Source organism: Macaca nemestrina, chromosome 4 (genome assembly GCF_043159975.1).
Source record: "Macaca nemestrina isolate mMacNem1 chromosome 4, mMacNem.hap1, whole genome shotgun sequence".
Lineage (NCBI taxonomy): Eukaryota > Metazoa > Chordata > Mammalia > Primates > Cercopithecidae > Macaca > Macaca nemestrina.
This window is the reverse complement of record NC_092128.1, coordinates 59,250,061-59,258,217: the sequence shown is the minus strand read 5'-3', so window position 1 is coordinate 59,258,217 and position 8,157 is coordinate 59,250,061. Positions and strand designations below refer to the sequence as shown.

The 8,157-nt window shown below is 31.9% G+C and overlaps 1 long non-coding RNA gene across 1 annotated transcript in view; it reads right to left on the bottom strand.

The window, feature by feature from the left end:
• Positions 1-6,849: 6,849 nt before the first annotated feature.
• The window catches only part of LOC105475383 (uncharacterized), a 168,051-nt gene continuing 166,743 nt past the window's right edge, over positions 6,850-8,157 (bottom strand). Inside the window, exon 3 of the long non-coding RNA XR_983304.2 lies at positions 6,850-6,932. This is a non-coding gene — a long non-coding RNA (uncharacterized lncRNA). The remainder of the gene's footprint in view (positions 6,933-8,157) is intronic.

The following is an 8,157-nucleotide window of genomic DNA, read 5'->3' as shown; positions in this document are numbered from 1 at the left end:
GCCACTGCACTCCAGCCTGGGCGACAGAGTGGGACCCTACCTCAAAAAAAAAAAAAAAAAAAAAAAAAAAAAGTCAAAATTAGTCCTATTCTGGACAGTATGAAAAACTTCTACTGACTTTTCATTTTTTAACATTATATGATCTTCCCTTTCAGAGGGATGAGGTTACAGTTGATAAAGGTCGTGAACATCAAATTTAAAATGTAAAATAAATGAACAAATAAAATTTGTGTCATCTATTTTTTGTCATGGATATGTTAATAAATAAATGTGATAAACATGGAGACTTTTTATAGTAAATCTTATCTTACTGACAATTCATTATTTTTATACCTGTTTTAGAAAAAAATTAATTACAATTTTTCTGCTATTTTTTCTTTTTTTCAGGATTAAATTTTATTTCACATTGATCAAAACCATGAAAAATATTTACATTTTCCCATGTTATAGCACAATATTTCAATGGAATATTTCTTGCCATAAATAATATCTTGCTGATTTGTAGAACTGAAACAACAGTTTAAGTTCTCCAAGGTAAGGAAAAATGACATAGTAAATAATTGTTTAAAATTTCTAAATCCAGACATAAACATATGGCTTCATTATTAACATCCTATATAGTCTATTACTAAATTATTTCCATTGTCAATTAGCACCCATTTATAAAGATGAATTCTTAATATTGTTTTGATCAGCTGGAATACACAGATATAAGGTATTTAAAATCTATTTATGCTTTATAGAGAAACCAGACATTAAAACATCATGTACTACTTATTTGAAATTATTATACCTTATCCAAATTATTTAGTCATTAGGTTCTTCAAATTATTTAGTTATTAGGATCTTCAACCCAGGTAACAGGAATAATTCTGTGGTTTTATTTTTCTGTAAACAACTGAAAGAATAATCAGATCATATTCTAATATGTTCTGAAATATCTTTAAGACTGATCATAAAAACTAATTTCTAATATCAAACTAATGCTTGATATTTCTGCTATTTTTTCCCAATCACTTTTGGATAACTCCAAAAATAAAGTATAATGTTAGGAAATTCATTTTTTTGAGTTTTACTTTTCTAAACTGAAAATTAACAATCTTGAAATTAAAACAGATGCAATTTTTCATGTCCTTCATGATGGATGCATGGAAAGATTTACCCGGAGAGAAATAAACACACCTATTAGTTATCTCCAATTAGCCATGAAAGAAAGAAAAGGCAGATGAGTGACTGATTACTAAAAAGCTCCAAGTAATTGGGTAAAAGTAATGTTATATGTTCCTATAGTATAATCTAAGAACATGATTTCATTTGTATAAATTAATTACAAAGTAGGTGCAATTAACTGACTTACAGGTAAGGACAAAAATATAAGGAGTTTTGCAGATAGCAACCATTTGAAAATAAAACACTTCAATCATATTATAGGACACCATAAGAGAATGTCTCACTCTACAGTATACAGAGTCCATTCCTTGTTCTGAATGAGACTTACAAACAAAAAAGTATTTATTTAACACTTGTGTTTTAAGGAAAGCTTTCACTGCAAATTAATTTAGCCAACATTTCAGTCATCTGTAACATTATACAATTTTACTATCATTTCTATAATCCATTAGTTTAAAATGAATTCAATTTATGCTACAGTTGAGTGATTAAATAATTTCTGAGGAAATTTTAATTATCTTTATGGCAGTTTTCTAGATTTGAAAGAAAAAGACCTTACACACAAGTTGTAATAAAAAATAGTTATAAAAACTCGACTTATTGTAAAAGCCAGAATCCGCAGCGGGGACAAAATATATTTCCGTTCTAAATATTGTTACCTTCAGATCTCCTGATTCCTAAGTCCCATTTTGATGTTGGAGCAAGAAAGGGGACTTGAGGTGTCATCTATCTTATATCTCTCATTTTGAACCTTGCCTTCCACAGGGCCACTGCACGGTGTCCTCTCAGCTTCTTGTACTTTCTCCCTGAATATTCGTGTTTTGCTCCCTCACTTGATTTGAATCCTTGTTAAAATGCTACCTTTTAAGAGAGGACTTTCTTGGCTACCTCTTTATCCTGCTCTATTTTTCTTTTTTAAAAATTTAGAAAATATGTAGCATAAATGCTATATATATATATAAAATATGGTACATATGTGTGTGTATATATTATATACTGTGTATCTAGTATTTATTTATTGATTGATACAGGATCTCACTCTTTCACCCAGGCTGGAGTGCAGTGGCATGATCACGGCTCACTGCATCCCCTCGACCTCCCCAGGTTCAGGTGATCCTTCCACCTCTGCCTCCTGAGTAGCTGGGACTACAGGCATGCTGCACCACTCCCAGTTAATTTTTGCATTTTTTTGTAGAGATAGCGTTTCTCCATGTTGCCCAGACTGGTCTTGAACTCCTGGACTCAAGTGATCCACCCACTTCAGCCCTCCAAAGTGCTGGGATTACAGGTGTGAGCCACTGTGCCTGGCCACTGGTCTGTTTTCCTTTAGAATTACACTTATAAACAACATAATGTTCCATGTTTATTTTTGTAATATTCTGTCTCCCTCTAACTTCACCACCACTAGCATGTAATAGCCACCTGAGTGGGGCATTTAGTTTGTTTAAAGTACGTACCCGGTACACGGAAGAGGATCAGGCAATATAGAAGATGCCTGTCAAGTACCTAGGAATGCAGACATAGTCAGATGTTTTTCTATAGACATACTGACTGAATTTCACTTTAAAACAAATAAAAATCACAACCAAAAGCAACTGCCTAGTAAACCAAGTCTCTGTGGTTTCAGGTATCAAATACTGAATTTAGTTGCATTTTGCTTATGGTAGTCAGTTGATTCGGGATTGTCCACAATCTTAGATAATCATGTTATCTGATATCTAGATGATCAAAAAATGTATTTTGTTTTCCCTTTCAATGTTTTTTTAATCTAAGAGTCCAGATTTGTCCAGGCCTTTGAAGATAAACTTCAATATCCTGGTAATTTCTAAATTTGATTATAAGTTAGGATTTTTGTTTGCTAGAGAAATAATTCTTCCTTACAAGTTAGGGTTTGAGTTTAAAGAGTTGCTTCCTAGTGAGTTCTGCAAATATTCACCTACCAGAAAAAGACTATGCTTTACACAATATCTTTTGTAATGGTGTACACTACATTTACTTTTCTGATACAGGAAAGTGCTTTCTTTAGAGTCATGATGATGTCATCTTCAAAACGTTGACACTCTCATAGCCGAGTGAAAAAAAAAGATATTTAGTTAAAATAACCTGGACTAAAATGTCAGTTCTTCTATGTTGTAACTTCTGAGTCTCAGTGTCCACATTTATATGAAGTGAGTGAAGGAATACGAAGCATATTGCAGGCTTTCATCAGACAAGGAGAAAAGTCTGTGAAAGTTTTTGAAAACATTCTGCTGCAGAGAAACGGTGATATTTTAAATCACTTCTTTTTCTTATCTCCTCCCATTCTTTAAAAGTGCAACAGAAAAAGAATTTTCTTTTTGTGGTCTTACTGTCTCCTAATTCAAAATCATTCTGGATTTCAAATGAATTAATGACAGGCAATACTTTCATAGCAGATTGCCTTTTAGATCTCTTAGCCTTAGAATACAACTAATATATTTAATAAATTTACTTATCAAAAACATTTCTTTCTGAACATGAAAAAATATACTAGAAACTGTCACTATAAAACTACATACAAGGTGCAGTGCTAGTCCTCAGAAATGACCCCAAACCACAAAATACGGAAGAGGAGAAAGGAGAGGTCGAGGAGAGAAAACTGACAGCAATATCAGATGAATTTTCTGTAGATGAGTAAGGTAGAGAATACGTAAATGACTTGACTTTTATAAAGTGTCATCTTGATTGCCTTTTAAAAAGACATTTTAAACTAACTGTGACTAGTGAGACAAATAGCTAATTTGGGAGAAATATACATACTCCTCCAACATAAGGTTATCATTTTGCTATTTGTCAGTGCTAAATAAATATTCATAAATGTGGAACTTATCTTCCCCTATCAAAATTCTAAGGATTCGTTTTCTCAGTTTTCAATTTAAAGATATGGTCGTTGAGTTTTTTTTTTTTTTCTTGAAGCCTCTATTATTAGCCTACAAATTATTTTGAAAGAGAAAGTCAATTAAATATGTGAGCTCAAACATGTTATGTTTAAAGACTAGCCCATTTCCCCCCAAACTGAATTAATTGAATATTATACGAGAATATATTAATATTTATAATACCACATTGTAAAAGTAAGGATACTTTTACAGGTCAGTAATTTCCCTAAGGTGGAAGAAATTCATTTTTAGTGTCAATTTTAAGATAAATGACATATTTCCTTACAATAGTTTTAGAACTTCTAACATAGCCGAGGACAGGTATGCCACAGTTGTTAAGAGCATTGATCTTGATGTTGTACTATTTCAAAACGATACTTGTGTTTAGCAGGTTACCTGCCTCTGAAGGTACAAGTAATCCTTTAAACTAAGAAAGGCCACGTGGAGAATAGGCTCCCTCTGATGAGTGCCTCAAATGTCAAACCTGTTTATTTAAAGAGACCGTGTATAATTATGTAGTCAAATCTGGTTTTTTCCCTCTTGGAAATCTCCACTTTATGAATAAAATACTGCTTATGGGTTTGTGCAGCCAGACAACTAGTGCATAAAAGAAGGGAACTAGTGTCAGATCTTTTTATATTGATTTTTTTTTTTTAATAATGACAGTTTCTAGGTCCCCAATCACTAGGAAGAGAAGGATTCAGTATCTCTGAGACAGATTGAGAGAGGCCAGACTCAGAGCCCCCATTAGCTGATTTGCTGAAGGAGAATTTAAGATTTTGAGGCAGTGTTTCTCACACCTGACTACAGAGATAATTAAGCAAAATGCCAGGTTTATCTCCAGACAATTGCAGAGGCTTTGGTAGTGTTGGTTATTGGCCAATTTCTCAATCTCTATTATAAGAAGCACTCTAAGCCTTTAATTTAAAATGTCTTTATTTTACACATCTTACCTACATTAGACCTCTGATCATCTTCACATTTATCGTTATTAAATGATTTTGGATCTCTTTTGTCTTTTCTCTAGGTATTACCTTACAACTGGACACTATTTATTGGGGTTACCTAGTGTGTAAGAGGGTATTTGGATAATTTCTTCCATGAAATTTCAGGCCATGACTCTAAAATGATTCATTAGCTAACATTTTACTAACATCATTCTAAACATTTTTACATATAAAACATCTATATAATTCCAAGACATTAAAAGTCAATACAGTATTTATAAAGCAGTTATATGCATTCAGGCAGGTGACTGTATCTTATATTTTTTATCTTATAAAGAAACAAAAGTGTGATCAAATATTGGATCTACCATGTACTGTTCTTTAGATGAGTTTCTTAAACCTTTATACTTCAGTTTCCTCTCTGTAGAACATTATGGAGAATATGTTAATATTTATAATACCACACTGTAAAAGTAAGGGTACTTTTACATGTACCCTTATTTTTAATACCAACCTAAGAGATTTTTGTGTTAGGACTAAAGGAAAAACAATATAGAATGCTTATCACAGATTCTAGTATTTGATATGTAGTCTATAAACTACTGTTAGCAAAGAAAACAAATCCTCACACTTTCCTTATGTGTATATATAAATGTTCATATGTGTGTATATATGTACGTATAAATATGTGCATGTGTAAAACTTCAAAAATGCACTTGGTTTGTCTTACCTACTGAGTTACTTTTATTGGATGTCTTTGTGTGGGTGTTTCTGTGTGTGAATTATCTTATAGATTTGTTAAGTAGACACATAGAAGAAACCAAACACATCACAGTGACAAATGACTTTCCTATTTGAGGACTGCCTCTAAGAAAATCTCATGTATATGAGATCCACAAATTATATGCAATATATGCACATGTGTGTCATGCACATTTATGATTTCTAGAAATGATGTAGAAGTTCTACAATAACAAAGCACAGCAAAAAATCTTGTATGAATTTAGAAATGAGATTTCACTTCAAATAAGTTTATTTAACTTATCCAGTGTAAAGTTGATTTTAGATTGGTTTTTGGTGTAATATACTTTCAGAAGTACCATCTCATAACAAATTTCAGAGAACTTGGATGAAAATAATTATACAAAAATTCCCTATGAAATATTCATTTTTAATATGCATTCGGTTTCGATTCAATTTTTTAGATAGTTTCTTTAAATATATTCAGCTTTCATATTGCTTTGCTTTATACTGTCAAAACAATAGCAACATTTGCTTTACTGTCAAAGAGATCAATTTCAACAATTCAATATAAAACACAAATCATACCATTTGCTGACATGAAAAAAAGAATTCGTTGAATTTTTCACTTTTTTAGCCAGTTATATAACTGACAACTGTATGTAATTTAAGTTTTTTAAGCACACCCAAACAATAAAGAAAAATAACACATTTGCAGGTAAAATGAAATAAACATCAAGAAGGAAAATTACTTTCTGAGAAGTTAAGGTACACGTGAGGTGTTGCTATAAAACTGCTTTTTTCATTTATCTATCAGATAAATGTTGGATTGGATTCTGTAAGTCATCAATAAATGAACAATACAATTGTGTACTAAACTGGTGAGTCTGCTTATGATAGTCTATTCTGATCCCGGAATTATAATATTATTGGCATTAGTTGGAATTAGGCAACATAGGAAAATTACAAGAGATGTTAATATCCTAATTTTGATACACTGCTGCTAAGTTGCCTCTTGAAACAACAAGAAGCATACAAGGAAAATTCACTAAGGTAAAGTTACGTCAAGACTTGGTCACACAATAAGTACCTGGTGGAGCTAGGATTCCTATCCGTGGCTGTATTGGTTAAGAGTTCTTCCAGGACAGGAGAAGGCCTGTCAGTGGGCACATTTAACCTGAAAACATGAATAAAATTAAATTTCCCAAATGAGTGGTTATTTTTATTGGACTTTTAATAAGTAAGCTCTATAGAAATTTCATAATCAAACATTTGACAATTTCAGATATACAGGAAGGAATATAAATATAGTTACTGATCAAATAGTATGCAATCTGAAAATAAAACTGATGGTAAAACCTTTCAGGAACAAGTGTTTTGGAAACATTTTGACCCTTCCACATATTACCTTGATCCAAGTATCTGTGGGGCAGCTGGTAAGGAGGCTAAGTTCATAAGACACAAGGCCTTGACTTAGACAAACTTCCAAGCAGTGACTTACTTTGGTTTCTTCATTGCCATTAAAAAAAATTCAAAACCATGAGATATCATCTCCCATTTGTTAGAATGTCTACTACCAAAAAGACAAAAGATAAAAAGAGTTGGGGAGCATATAGAGAAAAAGGAACACTTGCACCCTATCGGTGGGTGTATAAATTAGTATAGCTATTATGGAAAAAAGAGTATGAGGGCCCCTCAAAACAGAACTACCATATGATCTAGCAATCTCACTACTGGGAATATATCAAAGGAAATAAAATTAGTATGTCAAGGAGATATCTGCAATTCAATGTTTATTGAAGCATTATTTACAATAGACAAGATATGGAATTTGTGTCCATCAACAGATAAATGGATAAAGTAAATGGGATAGATATACACAATGGAATACCATTTGACTTTAAAAAAGAAAAAAATATCTTAATGTAGGAATATCCTAAGAAGAATTTTCATCTGTTCTGTACACATGCTTATGGACAAATTTTAAAAATTGAGTTTCTAGCTGTTCATAGTGACTGTATAAACACACAATCAATTTTTAATATACTAACATATCCAGCAAACTTGCTGAACGAACTTATGCATTCTAGGAGATTTTTGTTAAGTTTTTTTGGGATTTTTCCATGTACACAATCATGTCATCTGCAAATGAGATAATTGTATTTCTTTCTAATCTAAATCAAAATGTCTTTTTATTTTTCCTTATTGCACAACGGATAGGTCTTCTGGAATGATGTTGAGTAACAGTTGTAAGACAATAGCCAAGCCTTTTTTACACCACAATGTTGCGGGAAAGCATGAGGTGTCTTACAATTAAGTATGATGTTATCTGTATATTTGACACCCTTTTTTCAGTCAAAGGAGTGTTCTTCTATCCTTAGTTTTCTAATAGTTTTTTATAA